The sequence below is a fragment of the Telmatherina bonti genome (assembly GCF_933228915.1).
Source record: "Telmatherina bonti genome assembly, chromosome: 4".
NCBI lineage: Eukaryota > Metazoa > Chordata > Actinopteri > Atheriniformes > Telmatherinidae > Telmatherina > Telmatherina bonti.
The window spans coordinates 4,657,016-4,674,029 of NC_136622.1; positions in this window are offsets into that span (position 1 = coordinate 4,657,016).

Here is a 17,014-nt window from a genome sequence, read left to right on the forward strand (position 1 = left end):
CTCTACTGGTGAATGATCCACTATCCTCTACTGGTGGATGACCCAGTATCCTCTACTGGTGAATGATCCAGTATCCTCTACTGGTGAATGATCCTGTATCCTCTACTGGCTGATGTTCCAGTATCCTCTACTGGAGGATTAACCAGTATCCTCCACTGGTGAATGATCCAGTATTCTCTACTGGAGGATGACCCAGTATCCTCTACTGGATGATGTTTCAGTTTTCTCTACTGGTGAATGATCCAGTATCCTTACTGGTGGATGATCCAGTATCCTCTACTGGTGAATGATCCAGTATCCTCTACTGGTGAATGATCCAGTATCCTCTACTGGTGAATGATCCAGTATCCTCTACTGGTGAATGACCCAGTATCCTCTACTGGTGAATGATCCAGTATCCTCTACTGGTGAATGACCCAGTATCCTTACTGGTGGATGATCCAGTATCCTCTACTGGTGAATGAGCCAGTATCCTCTACTGGTGAATGAGCCAGTATCCTCTACTGGTGAATGAGCCAGTATCCTCTACTGGTGAATGATCCAGTATCCTCTACTGGTGAATGATCCAGTATCCTCTACTGGTGAATGATCCAGTATCCTCTACTGGTGAATGACCCAGTATCCTCTACTGGTGAATGATCCAGTATCCTCTACTGGTGAATGACCCAGTATCCTCTACTGGTGAATGATCCAGTATCCTCTACTGGTGGATGATCCAGTATCCTCTACTGGTGGATGACGCAGTATCCTCTACTGGTGAATGACCCAGTATCCTCTACTGGAGGATTAACCAGTATCCTCTAATGGTGGATGACCCAGTATCCTCTACTGGTGGATGACCCAGTATCCTCTACTGGCTGATGTTCCAGTTTTCTCTACTGGTGAATGACCCAGTATCCTCTACTGGTGAATGACCCAGTATCCTCTACTGGTGGATGACCCAGTATCCTCTACTGGTGAATGACCCAGTATCCTCTACTGGAGGATTAACCAGTTTCCTCTACTGGTGGATGACCCAGTATCCTCTACTGGTGAATGACCAAGTATCCTCTACTGGATGATGTTCCAGTTTTCTCTACTGGTGAATGACCCAGTATCCTCTACTGGTGAATGACCCAGTATCCTCTACTGGAGGATTATCCAGTATCCTCTACTGGTGAATGACCCAGTATCCTCTACTGGAGGATTATCCAGTATCCTCTACTGGTGAATGATCCAGTATCCTCTACTGGTGAATGACCCAGTATCCTCTACTGGTGAATGATCCAGTATCCTCTACTGGAGGATGACCCAGTATCCTCTACTGGTGAATGATCCAGTATCCTCTACTGGTGAATGACCCAGTATCCTCTACTGGTGAATGATCCAGTATCCTCTACTGGTGAATGACCCAGTATCCTCTACTGGTGAATGATCCAGTATCCTCTACTGGTGAATGACCCAGTATCCTCTACTGGTGAATGATCCAGTATGCTCTACTGGAGAATGACCCAGTATCCTCTACTGGTGAATGACCCAGTATCCTCTACTGGAGGATGACCCAGTATCCTCTACTGGTGAATGACCCGGTATCCTCTACTGGTGAATGACCCAGTATCCTCTACTGGAGGATGACCCAGTATCCTCTACTGGAGGATGATCCGGTATCTTCTACTGGTGGATGACCCAGTATCCTCTACTGGAGGATTACCCAGTATCCTCTACTGGTGAATGACCCAGTATCCTCTACTGGTGAATGACCCAGCATCCTCTACTGGAGGATGATCCGGTATCTTCTACTGGTGAATGACCCAGTATCCTCTACTGGTGGATTAACCAGTATCCTCTACTGGTGGATGACCCAGTATCCTCTACTGGTGAATGACCCAGTATCCTCTACTTGTGAATGACCCAGTATCCTCTACTGGAGGATTAACCAGTATCCTCTACTGGTGGATGACCCATTTTCCTCTACTGGTGGATGACCCAGTATCCTCTACTGGATGATGTTCCAGTTTTCTTTACTGGTGAAGGACCCAGTGTCCTCTACTGGTGAATGACCCAGTATCCTCTACTGGAGGATTATCCAGTATCCTCTACTGGTGAATGATCCAGTATCCTCTACTGGTGAATGACCCATTTTCCTCTACTGGTGGATGACCCAGTATCCTCTACTGGTGAATGATCCAGTATCCTCTACTGGTGAATGACCCAGTATCCTCTACTGGTGAATGATCCAGTATCCTCTACTGGAGGATGACCCAGTATCCTTTACTGGTGAATGATCCAGTATCCTCTACTGGAGGATGACCCAGTATCCTCTACTGGTGAATGATCCAGTATCCTCTACCTGTGAATGACCCAGTATCCTCTACTGGTGAATGACCCAGTATCCTCTACTGGTGAATGATCCAGTATCCTCTACTGGAGGATGACCCAGTATCCTCTACTGGTGAATGATCCAGTATCCTCTACTGGTGAATGATCCAGTATCCTCTACTGGTGAATGATCCAGTATCCTCTACTGGAGGATTAACCAGTATCCTCTACTGGATGATGATCCAGTATCCTCTACTGGTGAATGATCCAGTATCCTCTACTGGTGAATGACCCAGTATCCTCTACTGGTGAATGATCCAGTATCCTCTACTGGAGAATGACCCAGTATCCTCTACTGGTGAATGATCCAGTATCATGTACTGGTGAATGATCCAGTATCCTCTACTGGAGAATGACCCAGTATCCTCTACTGGTGAATGATCCAGTATCATGTACTGGTGAATGATCCAGTATCCTCTACTGGAGGATTAACCAGTATCCTCTACTGGTGGATGACCCAGTATCCTCTACTGGTGAATGATCCGGTATCTTCTACTGGTAAATGACCCAGTATCCTCTACTGGAGGATTTACCAGTATCCTCTACTGGTGGATGACCCAGTATCCTCTACTGGATGATGTTCCAGTTTTGTCTACTGGTGAATGACCCAGTATCCTCTACTGGTGAATGACCCAGTATCCTCTACTGATGAATGACCCAGTATCCTCTACTGGAGGATGACCCAGTATCCTCTACTGGTGAATGACCCAGTATCCTCTACTGGTGAATGATCCAGTATCCTTTACTGGTGAATGACCCAGTATCCTCTACTGGTGAATGATCAAGTATCCTCTACTGGTGGATGATCAAGTGTCCTCTACTGTGAATGACCCAGTATCCTCTACTGGTGAATGACACAGTATCCTCTACTGTGAATGACCCAGTATCCTCTACTGGTGAATGATCCAGTATCCTCTACTGGAGGATTAACCAGTATCCTCTACTGGTGGATGACCCAGTATCCTCTACTGGTCGATGATCCAGTATCCTCTTCTGGAGGATTAACCAGTATCCTCTACTGGTGAATGATCCAGTATCCTTTACTGGTGAATGACCCAGTATCCTCTACTGGTGAATGATCAAGTATCCTTTACTGGTGAATGACCCAGTATCCTCTACTGGTGAATGATCAAGTATCCTCTACTGGTGGATGATCAAGTATCCTCTACTGGTCGATGATCCAGTATCCTCTTCTGGAGGATTAACCAGTATCCTCTACTGGTGGATGACCCAGTATCCTCTCCTGGTGGTTGACCCAGTATCCTCTACTGGTGAATGACCCAGTATCCTCTACTGGTGAATGATCCAGTATCCTCTACTGGAGGATGACCCAGTATCCTCTACTGGTGAATGATCCAGTATCCTCTACTGGTGAATGATCCAGTATCCTCTACTGGTGAATGATCCTGTATCCTCTACTGGAGGATTAACCAGTATCCTCTACTGGTGGATGACCCAGTATCCTCTACTGGTGAATGATCCAGTATCCTCTACTGGTGAATGATCCAGTATCCTCTACTGGTGAATGACCCAGTATCCTCTACTGGTGAATGATCCAGTATCCTCTACTGGAGGATGACCCAGTATCCTCTACTGGTGAATGATCCAGTATCCTCTACTGGTGAATGAACCAGTATCCTCTACTGGTGAATGACCCAGTATCCTCTACTGGTGAATGATCCAGTATCCTCTACTGGTGAATGATCCAGTACATTCTACTGGTGAATGACCCAGTATCCACTACTGGTGAATGATCCAGTATCTTCTACAGGTGATTGACCCAGTATCCACTACTGGTGAATGATCCAGTATCCTCTACTGGAGGATTAACCAGTATTCTCTACTGGTGAATGATCCAGTATCCTCTACTGGTGAATGACCCAGTATCCTCTACTGGAGGATGACCCAGTATCCTCTACTGTTGAATGACCCAGTATCCTCTACTGGTGAATGATCCGGTATCCTCTACTGGTGAATGATCCAGTATCCTCTACTGGTGGATGACCCAGTATCCTCTACTGGTGAATGATCCACTATCCTCTACTGGTGAATGACCCAGTATCCTCTACTGGTGAATGATCCAGTATCCTCTACTGGTGAATGACCCAGTATCCTCTACGGGTGGATGATCCAGTATCCTCTACTGGTGAATGACCCAGTATCCTCTACTGGTGAATGATCCAGTATCCTCTACTGGAAGATTAACCAGTATCCTCTACTGGTGGATGACCCAGTATCCTCTACTGGTGAATGATCCGGTATCCTCTACTGGTGAATGATCCAGTATCCTCTAATGGCTGATGTTCCAGTATCCTCTACTGGAGGATTAACCAGTATCCTCCACTGGTGAATGATCCAGTATCCTCTACTGGAGGATGACCCAGTATCCTCTACTGGTGAATGACCCAGTATCCTCTACTGGAGGATGACCCAGTATCCTCTACTGGTGAATGACCCGGTATCCTCTACTGGTGAATGACCCAGTATCCTCTACTGGAGGATGACCCAGTATCCTCTACTGGAGGATGATCCGGTATCTTCTACTGGTGGATGACCCAGTATCCTCTACTGGAGGATTACCCAGTATCCTCTACTGGTGAATGACCCAGTATCCTCTACTGGTGAATGACCCAGCATCCTCTACTGGAGGATGACCCAGTATCCTCTACTGGAGGATGATCCGGTATCTTCTACTGGTGAATGACCCAGTATCCTCTACTGGTGGATTAACCAGTATCCTCTACTGGTGGATGACCCAGTATCCTCTACTGGTGAATGACCCAGTATCCTCTACTTGTGAATGACCCAGTATCCTCTACTGGAGGATTAACCAGTATCCTCTACTGGTGGATGACCCATTTTCCTCTACTGGTGGATGACCCAGTATCCTCTACTGGATGATGTTCCAGTTTTCTTTACTGGTGAAGGACCCAGTGTCCTCTACTGGTGAATGACCCAGTATCCTCTACTGGAGGATTATCCAGTATCCTCTACTGGTGAATGATCCAGTATCCTCTACTGGTGAATGACCCATTTTCCTCTACTGGTGGATAACCCAGTATCCTCTACTGGTGAATGATCCAGTATCCTCTACTGGTGAATGACCCAGTATCCTCTACTGGTGAATGATCCAGTATCCTCTACTGGAGGATGACCCAGTATCCTTTACTGGTGAATGATCCAGTATCCTCTACTGGAGGATGACCCAGTATCCTCTACTGGTGAATGATCCAGTATCCTCTACCTGTGAATGACCCAGTATCCTCTACTGGTGAATGACCCAGTATCCTCTACTGGTGAATGATCCAGTATCCTCTACTGGAGGATGACCCAGTATCCTCTACTGGTGAATGATCCAGTATCCTCTACTGGTGAATGATCCAGTATCCTCTACTGGTGAATGATCCAGTATCCTCTACTGGAGGATTAACCAGTATCCTCTACTGGATGATGATCCAGTATCCTCTACTGGTGAATGATCCAGTATCCTCTACTGGTGAATGACCCAGTATCCTCTACTGGTGAATGATCCAGTATCCTCTACTGGAGAATGACCCAGTATCCTCTACTGGTGAATGATCCAGTATCATGTACTGGTGAATGATCCAGTATCCTCTACTGGAGAATGACCCAGTATCCTCTACTGGTGAATGATCCAGTATCATGTACTGGTGAATGATCCAGTATCCTCTACTGGAGGATTAACCAGTATCCTCTACTGGTGGATGACCCAGTATCCTCTACTGGTGAATGATCCGGTATCTTCTACTGGTAAATGACCCAGTATCCTCTACTGGAGGATTTACCAGTATCCTCTACTGGTGGATGACCCAGTATCCTCTACTGGATGATGTTCCAGTTTTGTCTACTGGTGAATGACCCAGTATCCTCTACTGGTGAATGACCCAGTATCCTCTACTGATGAATGACCCAGTATCCTCTACTGGAGGATGACCCAGTATCCTCTACTGGTGAATGACCCAGTATCCTCTACTGGTGAATGATCCAGTATCCTTTACTGGTGAATGACCCAGTATCCTCTACTGGTGAATGATCAAGTATCCTCTACTGGTGGATGATCAAGTGTCCTCTACTGTGAATGACCCAGTATCCTCTACTGGTGAATGACACAGTATCCTCTACTGTGAATGACCCAGTATCCTCTACTGGTGAATGATCCAGTATCCTCTACTGGAGGATTAACCAGTATCCTCTACTGGTGGATGACCCAGTATCCTCTACTGGTCGATGATCCAGTATCCTCTTCTGGAGGATTAACCAGTATCCTCTACTGGTGAATGATCCAGTATCCTTTACTGGTGAATGACCCAGTATCCTCTACTGGTGAATGATCAAGTATCCTTTACTGGTGAATGACCCAGTATCCTCTACTGGTGAATGATCAAGTATCCTCTACTGGTGGATGATCAAGTATCCTCTACTGGTCGATGATCCAGTATCCTCTTCTGGAGGATTAACCAGTATCCTCTACTGGTGGATGACCCAGTATCCTCTCCTGGTGGTTGACCCAGTATCCTCTACTGGTGAATGACCCAGTATCCTCTACTGGTGAATGATCCAGTATCCTCTACTGGAGGATGACCCAGTATCCTCTACTGGTGAATGATCCAGTATCCTCTACTGGTGAATGATCCAGTATCCTCTACTGGTGAATGATCCTGTATCCTCTACTGGAGGATTAACCAGTATCCTCTACTGGTGGATGACCCAGTATCCTCTACTGGTGAATGATCCAGTATCCTCTACTGGTGAATGATCCAGTATCCTCTACTGGTGAATGACCCAGTATCCTCTACTGGTGAATGATCCAGTATCCTCTACTGGAGGATGACCCAGTATCCTCTACTGGTGAATGATCCAGTATCCTCTACTGGTGAATGAACCAGTATCCTCTACTGGTGAATGACCCAGTATCCTCTACTGGTGAATGATCCAGTATCCTCTACTGGTGAATGATCCAGTACATTCTACTGGTGAATGACCCAGTATCCACTACTGGTGAATGATCCAGTATCTTCTACAGGTGATTGACCCAGTATCCACTACTGGTGAATGATCCAGTATCCTCTACTGGAGGATTAACCAGTATTCTCTACTGGTGAATGATCCAGTATCCTCTACTGGTGAATGACCCAGTATCCTCTACTGGAGGATGACCCAGTATCCTCTACTGTTGAATGACCCAGTATCCTCTACTGGTGAATGATCCGGTATCCTCTACTGGTGAATGATCCAGTATCCTCTACTGGTGGATGACCCAGTATCCTCTACTGGTGAATGATCCACTATCCTCTACTGGTGAATGACCCAGTATCCTCTACTGGTGAATGATCCAGTATCCTCTACTGGTGAATGACCCAGTATCCTCTACGGGTGGATGATCCAGTATCCTCTACTGGTGAATGACCCAGTATCCTCTACTGGTGAATGATCCAGTATCCTCTACTGGAAGATTAACCAGTATCCTCTACTGGTGGATGACCCAGTATCCTCTACTGGTGAATGATCCGGTATCCTCTACTGGTGAATGATCCAGTATCCTCTAATGGCTGATGTTCCAGTATCCTCTACTGGAGGATTAACCAGTATCCTCCACTGGTGAATGATCCAGTATCCTCTACTGGAGGATGACCCAGTATCCTCTACTGGATGATGTTCCAGTTTTCTCTACTGGTGAATGATCCAGTATCCTTACTGGTGGATGATCCAGTATCCTCTACTGGTGAATGACCCAGTATCTTCTACTGGTGAATCAGCCAGTATCCTCTACTGGTGAATGATCCAGTATCCTCTACTGGTGAATGATCCAGTATCCTCTACTGGTGAATGATCCAGTATCCTCTACTGGTGAATGACCCAGTATCCTCTACTGGTGAATGATCCAGTATCCTCTACTGGTGAATGACCCAGTATCCACTACTGGTGAATGATCCAGTATCTTCTACAGGTGATTGACCCAGTATCCACTACTGGTGAATGATCCAGTATCCTCTACTGGAGGATTAACCAGTATCCTCTACTGGTGAATGATCCAGTATCCTCTACTGGTGAATGACCCAGTATCCTCTACTGGAGGATGACCCAGTATCCTCTACTGTTGAATGACCCAGTATCCTCTACTGGTGAATGATCCGGTATCCTCTACTGGTGAATGATCCAGTATCCTCTACTGGTGGATGACCCAGTATCCTCTACTGGTGAATGATCCACTATCCTCTACTGGTGAATGACCCAGTATCCTCTACTGGTGAATGATCCAGTATCCTCTACTTGTGAATGACCCAGTATCCTCTACGGGTGGATGATCCAGTATCCTCTACTGGTGAATGACCCAGTATCCTCTACTGGTGAATGATCCAGTATCTTCTACTGGAAGATTAACCAGTATCCTCTACTGGTGGATGACCCAGTATCCTCTACTGGTGAATGATCCAGTATCCTCTACTGGTGAATGATCCAGTATCCTCTAATGGCTGATGTTCCAGTATCCTCTACTGGAGGATTAACCAGTATCCTCCACTGGTGAATGATCCAGTATCCTCTACTGGAGGATGACCCAGTATCCTCTACTGGATGATGTTCCAGTTTTCTCTACTGGTGAATGATCCAGTATCCTCTACTGGTGGATGACCCAGTATCCTCTACTGGTGAATGATCCACTATCCTCTACTGGTGAATGACCCAGTATCCTCTACTGGTGAATGATCCAGTATCCTCTACTGGTGAATGACCCAGTATCCTCTACGGGTGGATGATCCAGTATCCTCTACTGGTGAATGACCCAGTATCTTCTACTGGTGAATGAGCCAGTATCCTCTACTGGTGAATGATCCAGTATCCTCTACTGGTGAATGATCCAGTATCCTCTACTGGTGAATGATCCAGTATCCTCTACTGGTGAATGACCCAGTATCCTCTACTGGTGAATGATCCAGTATCCTCTACTGGTGAATGACCCAGTATCCTCTACTGGTGAATGATCCAGTATCCTCTACTGGTGGATGATCCAGTATTCTCTACTGGTGTATGATCCAGTATCCTCTACTGGTGAATGACCCAGTATCCTCTACTGGTGGATGACCCAGTATCCTCTACTGGAGGATTAACCAGTATCCTCTACTGGTGGATGACCCAGTATCCTCTACTGGTGAATGACCCAGTATCCTCTACTGGAGGATTAACCAGTATCCTCTAATGGTGGATGACCCAGTATCCTCTACTGGTGGATGACCCAGTATCCTCTACTGGCTGATGTTCCAGTTTTCTCTACTGGTGAATGACCCAGTATCCTTTACTGGTGAATGACCCAGTATCCTCTACTGGAGGATTAACCAGTATCCTCTAATGGTGGATGACCCAGTATCCTCTACTGGTGGATGACCCAGTATCCTCTACTGGCTGATGTTCCAGTATCCTCAACTGGTGAATGACCCAGTATCCTCTACTGGTGAATGACCCAGTATCCTCTACTGGAGGATTAACCAGTATTCTCTACTGGTGAATGATCCAGTATCCTCTACTGGTGAATGACCCAGTATCCTCTACTGGAGGATGACCCAGTATCCTCTACTGGTGAATGATCCAGTATCCTCTACTGGTGAATGACCCAGTATCCTCTACTGGAGGATGACCCAGTATCCTCTACTGGTGAATGATCCGGTATCCTCTACTGGTGAATGATCCAGTATCCTCTACTGGTGGATGACCCAGTATCCTCTACTGGTGAATGATCCACTATCCTCTACTGGTGAATGACCCAGTATCCTCTACTGGTGAATGATCCAGTATCCTCTACTGGTGAATGACCCAGTATCCTCTACGGGTGGATGATCCTGTATCCTCTACTGGTGAATGACCCAGTATCCTCTACTGGTGAATGATCCAGTATCCTCTACTGGAAGATTAACCAGTATCCTCTACTGGTGAATGATCCACTATCCTCTACTGGTGGATGACCCAGTATCCTCTACTGGTGAATGATCCAGTATCCTCTACTGGTGAATGATCCTGTATCCTCTACTGGCTGATGTTCCAGTATCCTCTACTGGAGGATTAACCAGTATCCTCCACTGGTGAATGATCCAGTATTCTCTACTGGAGGATGACCCAGTATTATCTACTGGATGATGTTCCAGTTTTCTCTACTGGTGAATGATCCAGTATCCTTACTGGTGGATGATCCAGTATCCTCTACTGGTGAATGACCCAGTATCCTCTACTGGTGAATGAGCCAGTATCCTCTACTGGTGAATGATCCAGTATCCTCTACTGGTGAATGATCCAGTATCCTCTACTGGTGACTGATCCAGTATCCTCTACTGGTGAATGACCCAGTATCCTCTACTGGTGAATGATCCAGTATCCTCTACTGGTGAATGACCCAGTATCCTTACTGGTGGATGATCCAGTATCCTCTACTGGTGAATGACCAAGTATCCTCTACTGGATGATGTTCCAGTTTTCTCTACTGGTGAATTACCCAGTATCCTCTACTGGTGAATGACCCAGTATCCTCTACTGGAGGATTATCCAGTATCCTCTACTGGTGAATGACCCAGTATCCTCTACTGGAGGATTATCCAGTATCCTCTACTGGTGAATGACCAAGTTTCCTCTACTGGATGATGTTCCAGTTTTCTCTACTGGTGAATTAACCAGTATCCTCTACTGGTGAATGACCCAGTATCCTCTACTGGAGGATTATCCAGTATCCTCTACTGGTGAATGACCCAGTATCCTCTACTGGAGGATTATCCAGTATCCTCTACTGGAGGATTAACCAGTATCCTCTACTGGTGAATGACCCAGTATCCTTTACTGGTGGATGACCCAGTATCCTCTACTGGCTGATGTTCCAGTTTTCTCTACTGGTGAATGACCCAGTATCCTTTACTGGTGAATGACCCAGTATCCTCTACTGGAGGATTAACCAGTATCCTCTAATGGTGGATGACCCAGTATCCTCTACTGGTGGATGACCCAGTATCCTCTACTGGCTGATGTTCCAGTATCCTCAACTGGTGAATGACCCAGTATCCTCTACTGGTGAATGACCCAGTATCCTCTACTGGAGGATTAACCAGTATTCTCTACTGGTGAATGATCCAGTATCCTCTACTGGTGAATGACCCAGTATCCTCTACTGGAGGATGACCCAGTATCCTCTACTGGTGAATGATCCAGTATCCTCTACTGGTGAATGACCCAGTATCCTCTACTGGAGGATGACCCAGTATCCTCTACTGGTGAATGATCCGGTATCCTCTACTGGTGAATGATCCAGTATCCTCTACTGGTGGATGACCCAGTATCCTCTACTGGTGAATGATCCACTATCCTCTACTGGTGAATGACCCAGTATCCTCTACTGGTGAATGATCCAGTATCCTCTACTGGTGAATGACCCAGTATCCTCTACGGGTGGATGATCCAGTATCCTCTACTGGTGAATGACCCAGTATCCTCTACTGGTGAATGATCCAGTATCCTCTACTGGAAGATTAACCAGTATCCTCTACTGGTGAATGATCCACTATCCTCTACTGGTGGATGACCCAGTATCCTCTACTGGTGAATGATCCAGTATCCTCTACTGGTGAATGATCCTGTATCCTCTACTGGCTGATGTTCCAGTATCCTCTACTGGAGGATTAACCAGTATCCTCCACTGGTGAATGATCCAGTATTCTCTACTGGAGGATGACCCAGTATTATCTACTGGATGATGTTCCAGTTTTCTCTACTGGTGAATGATCCAGTATCCTTACTGGTGGATGATCCAGTATCCTCTACTGGTGAATGACCCAGTATCCTCTACTGGTGAATGAGCCAGTATCCTCTACTGGTGAATGATCCAGTATCCTCTACTGGTGAATGATCCAGTATCCTCTACTGGTGACTGATCCAGTATCCTCTACTGGTGAATGACCCAGTATCCTCTACTGGTGAATGATCCAGTATCCTCTACTGGTGAATGACCCAGTATCCTTACTGGTGGATGATCCAGTATCCTCTACTGGTGAATGACCAAGTATCCTCTACTGGATGATGTTCCAGTTTTCTCTACTCGTGAATTACCCAGTATCCTCTACTGGTGAATGACCCAGTATCCTCTACTGGAGGATTATCCAGTATCCTCTACTGGTGAATGACCCAGTATCCTCTACTGGAGGATTATCCAGTATCCTCTACTGGTGAATGATCCAGTATCCTCTACTGGTGAATGACCCAGTATCCTCTACTGGTGAATGATCCAGTATCCTCTACTGGAGGATGACCCAGTATCCTCTACTGGTGAATGATCCAGTATCCTCTACTGGTGAATGACCCAGTATCCTCTACTGGTGAATGATCCAGTATCCTCTACTGGTGAATGACCCAGTATCCTCTACTGGTGAATGATCCAGTATCCTCTACTGGTGAATGACCCAGTATCCTCTACTGGTGAATGATCCAGTATGCTCTACTGGAGGATGACCCAGTATCCTCTACTGGTGAATGACCCAGTATCCTCTACTGGAGGATGACCCAGTATCCTCTACTGGTGAATGATCCAGTATCCTCTAGTGGTGAATGACCCAGTATCCTCTACTGGAGGATGACCCAGTATCCTCTACTGGAGGATGATCCGGTATCTTCTACTGGTGGATGACCCAGTATCCTCTACTGGAGGATTACCCAGTATCCTCTACTGGTGAATGACCCAGTATCCTCTACTGGTGAATGACCCAGCATCCTCTACTGGAGGATGACCCAGTATCCTCTACTGGAGGATGATCCGGTATCTTCTACTGGTGAATGACCCAGTATCCTCTACTGGTGGATTAACCAGTATCCTCTACTGGTGGATGACCCAGTATCCTCTACTGGTGAATGACCCACTATCCTCTACTTGTGAATGACCCAGTATCCTCTACTGGAGGATTAACCAGTATCCTCTACTGGTGGATGACCCATTTTCCTCTACTGGTGGATGACCCAGTATCCTCTACTGGATGATGTTCCAGTTTTCTTTACTGGTGAATGACCCAGTGTCCTCTACTGGTGAATGACCCAGTATCCTCTACTGGAGGATTATCCAGTATCCTCTACTGGTGAATGATCCAGTATCCTCTACTGGTGAATGACCCATTTTCCTCTACTGGTGGATGACCCAGTATCCTCTACTGGTGAATGATCCAGTATCCTCTACTGGTGAATGACCCAGTATCCTCTACTGGTGAATGATCCAGTATCCTCTACTGGAGGATGACCCAGTATCCTTTACTGGTGAATGATCCAGTATCCTCTACTGGAGGATGACCCAGTATCCTCTACTGGTGAATGATCCAGTATCCTCTACCTGTGAATGACCCAGTATCCTCTACTGGTGAATGACCCAGTATCCTCTACTGGTGAATGATCCAGTATCCTCTACTGGAGGATGACCCAGTATCCTCTACTGGTGAATGATCCAGTATCCTCTACTGGTGAATGATCCAGTATCCTCTACTGGTGAATGATCCAGTATCCTCTACTGGTGAATGACCCAGTATCCTCTACTGGTGAATGATCCAGTATCCTCTACTGGTGAATGACCAAGTATCCTCTACTGGTGAATGATCCAGTATCCTCTACTGGTGGATGATCCAGTATTCTCTACTGGTGTATGATCCAGTATCCTCTACTGGTGAATGACCCAGTATCCTCTACTGGTGGATGACCCAGTATCCTCTACTGGAGGATTAACCAGTATCCTCTACTGGTGGATGACCCAGTATCCTCTACTGGTGAATGACCCAGTATCCTCTACTGGAGGATTAACCAGTATCCTCTAATGGTGGATGACCCAGTATCCTCTACTGGTGGATGACCCAGTATCCTCTACTGGCTGATGTTCCAGTTTTCTCTACTGATGAATGACCCAGTATCCTCTACTGGTGAATGACCCAGTATCCTCTACTGGAGGATTAACCAGTATCCTCTAATGGTGGATGACCCAGTATCCTCTACTGGTGAATGACCCAGTATCCTCTACTGGTGAATGACCCAGTATCCTCTACTGGAGGATTAACCAGTATCCTCTAATGGTGGATGACCCAGTATCCTCTACTGGTGGATGACCCAGTATCCTCTACTGGCTGATGTTCCAGTATCCTCTACTGGTGAATGACCCAGTATCCTCTACTGGTGAATGATCCAGTATCCTCTACTGGTGAATGACCCAGTATCCTCTACTGGTGAATGATCCAGTATCCTCTACTGGTGAATGACCCAGTATCCTCTACTGGTGAATGATCCAGTATCCTCTACTGGTGGATGATCCAGTATTCTCTACTGGTGTATGATCCAGTATCCTCTACTGGTGAATGACCCAGTATCCTCTACTGGTGGATGACCCAGTATCCTCTACTGGAGGATTAACCAGTATCCTCTACTGGTGGATGACCCAGTATCCTCTACTGGTGAATGACCCAGTATCCTCTACTGGAGGATTAACCAGTATCCTCTAATGGTGGATGACCCAGTATCCTCTACTGGTGGATGACCCAGTATCCTCTACTGGCTGATGTTCCAGTTTTCTCTACTGGTGAATGACCCAGTATCCTCTACTGGTGAATGACCCAGTATCCTCTACTGGAGGATTAACCAGTATCCTCTAATGGTGGATGACCCAGTATCCTCTACTGGTGGATGACCCAGTATCCTCTACTGGCTGATGTTCCAGTATCCTCTACTGGTGAATGACCCAGTATCCTCTACTGGTGAATGACCCAGTATCCTCTACTGGAGGATTAACCAGTATTCTCTACTGGTGAATGATCCAGTATCCTCTACTGGTGAATGACCCAGTATCCTCTACTGGAGGATGACCCAGTATCCTCTACTGGTGAATGATCCAGTATCCTCTACTGGTGAATGACCCAGTATCCTCTACTGGAGGATGACCCAGTATCCTCTACTGGTGAATGATCCGGTATCCTCTACTGGTGAATGATCCAGTATCCTCTACTGGTGGATGACCCAGTATCCTCTACTGGTGAATGATCCACTATCCTCTACTGGTGAATGACCCAGTATCCTCTACTGGTGAATGATCCAGTATCCTCTACTGGTGAATGACCCAGTATCCTCTACGGGTGGATGATCCAGTATCCTCTACTGGTGAATGACCCAGTATCCTCTACTGGTGAATGATCCAGTATCCTCTACTGGAAGATTAACCAGTATCCTCTACTGGTGAATGATCCACTATCCTCTACTGGTGGATGACCCAGTATCCTCTACTGGTGAATGATCCAGTATCCTCTACTGGTGAATGATCCTGTATCCTCTACTGGCTGATGTTCCAGTATCCTCTACTGGAGGATTAACCAGTATCCTCCACTGGTGAATGATCCAGTATTCTCTACTGGAGGATGACCCAGTATCCTCTACTGGATGATGTTCCAGTTTTCTCTACTGGTGAATGATCCAGTATCCTTACTGGTGGATGATCCAGTATCCTCTACTGGTGAATGACCCAGTATCCTCTACTGGTGAATGAGCCAGTATCCTCTACTGGTGAATGATCCAGTATCCTCTACTGGTGAATGATCCAGTATCCTCTACTGGTGAATGACCCAGTATCCTCTACTGGTGAATGATCCAGTATCCTCTACTGGTGAATGACCCAGTATCCTTACTGGTGGATGATCCAGTATCCTCTACTGGTGAATGAGCCAGTATCCTCTACTGGTGAATGAGCCAGTATCCTCTACTGGTGAATGATCCAGTATCCTCTACTGGTGAATGATCCAGTATCCTCTACTGGTGAATGATCCAGTATCCTCTACTGGTGAATGACCCAGTATCCTCTACTGGTGAATGATCCAGTATCCTCTACTGGTGAATGACCCAGTATCCTCTACTGGTGAATGATCCAGTATCCTCTACTGGTGGATGATCCAGTATCCTCTACTGGTGGTTGACGCAGTATCCTCTACTGGTGAATGACCCAGTATCCTCTACTGGAGGATTAACCAGTATCCTCTAATGGTGGATGACCCAGTATCCTCTACTGGTGGATGACCCAGTATCCTCTACTGGCTGATGTTCCACTTTTCTCTACTGGTGAATGACCCAGTATCCTCTACTGGTGAATGACCCAGTATCCTCTACTGGTGGATGACCCAGTATCCTCTACTGGTGAATGACCCAGTATCCTCTACTGGAGGATTAACCAGTTTCCTCTACTGGTGGATGACCCAGTATCCTCTACTGGTGAATGACCAAGTATCCTCTACTGGATGATTATCCAGTATCCTCTACTGGTGAATGACCCAGTATCCTCTACTGGAGGATTATCCAGTATCCTCTACTGGTGAATGATCCAGTATCCTCTACTGGTGAATGACCCAGTATCCTCTACTGGTGAATGATCCAGTATCCTCTACTGGAGGATGACCCAGCATCCTCTACTGGTGAATGATCCAGTATCCTCTACTGGTGAATGACCCAGTATCCTCTACTGGTGAATGATCCAGTATCCTCTACAGGTGAATGACCCAGTATCCTCTACTGGTGAATGATCCAGTATCCTCTACTGGTGAATGACCCAGTATCCTCTACTGGTGAATGATCCAGTATGCTCTACTGGAGGATGACCCAGTATCCT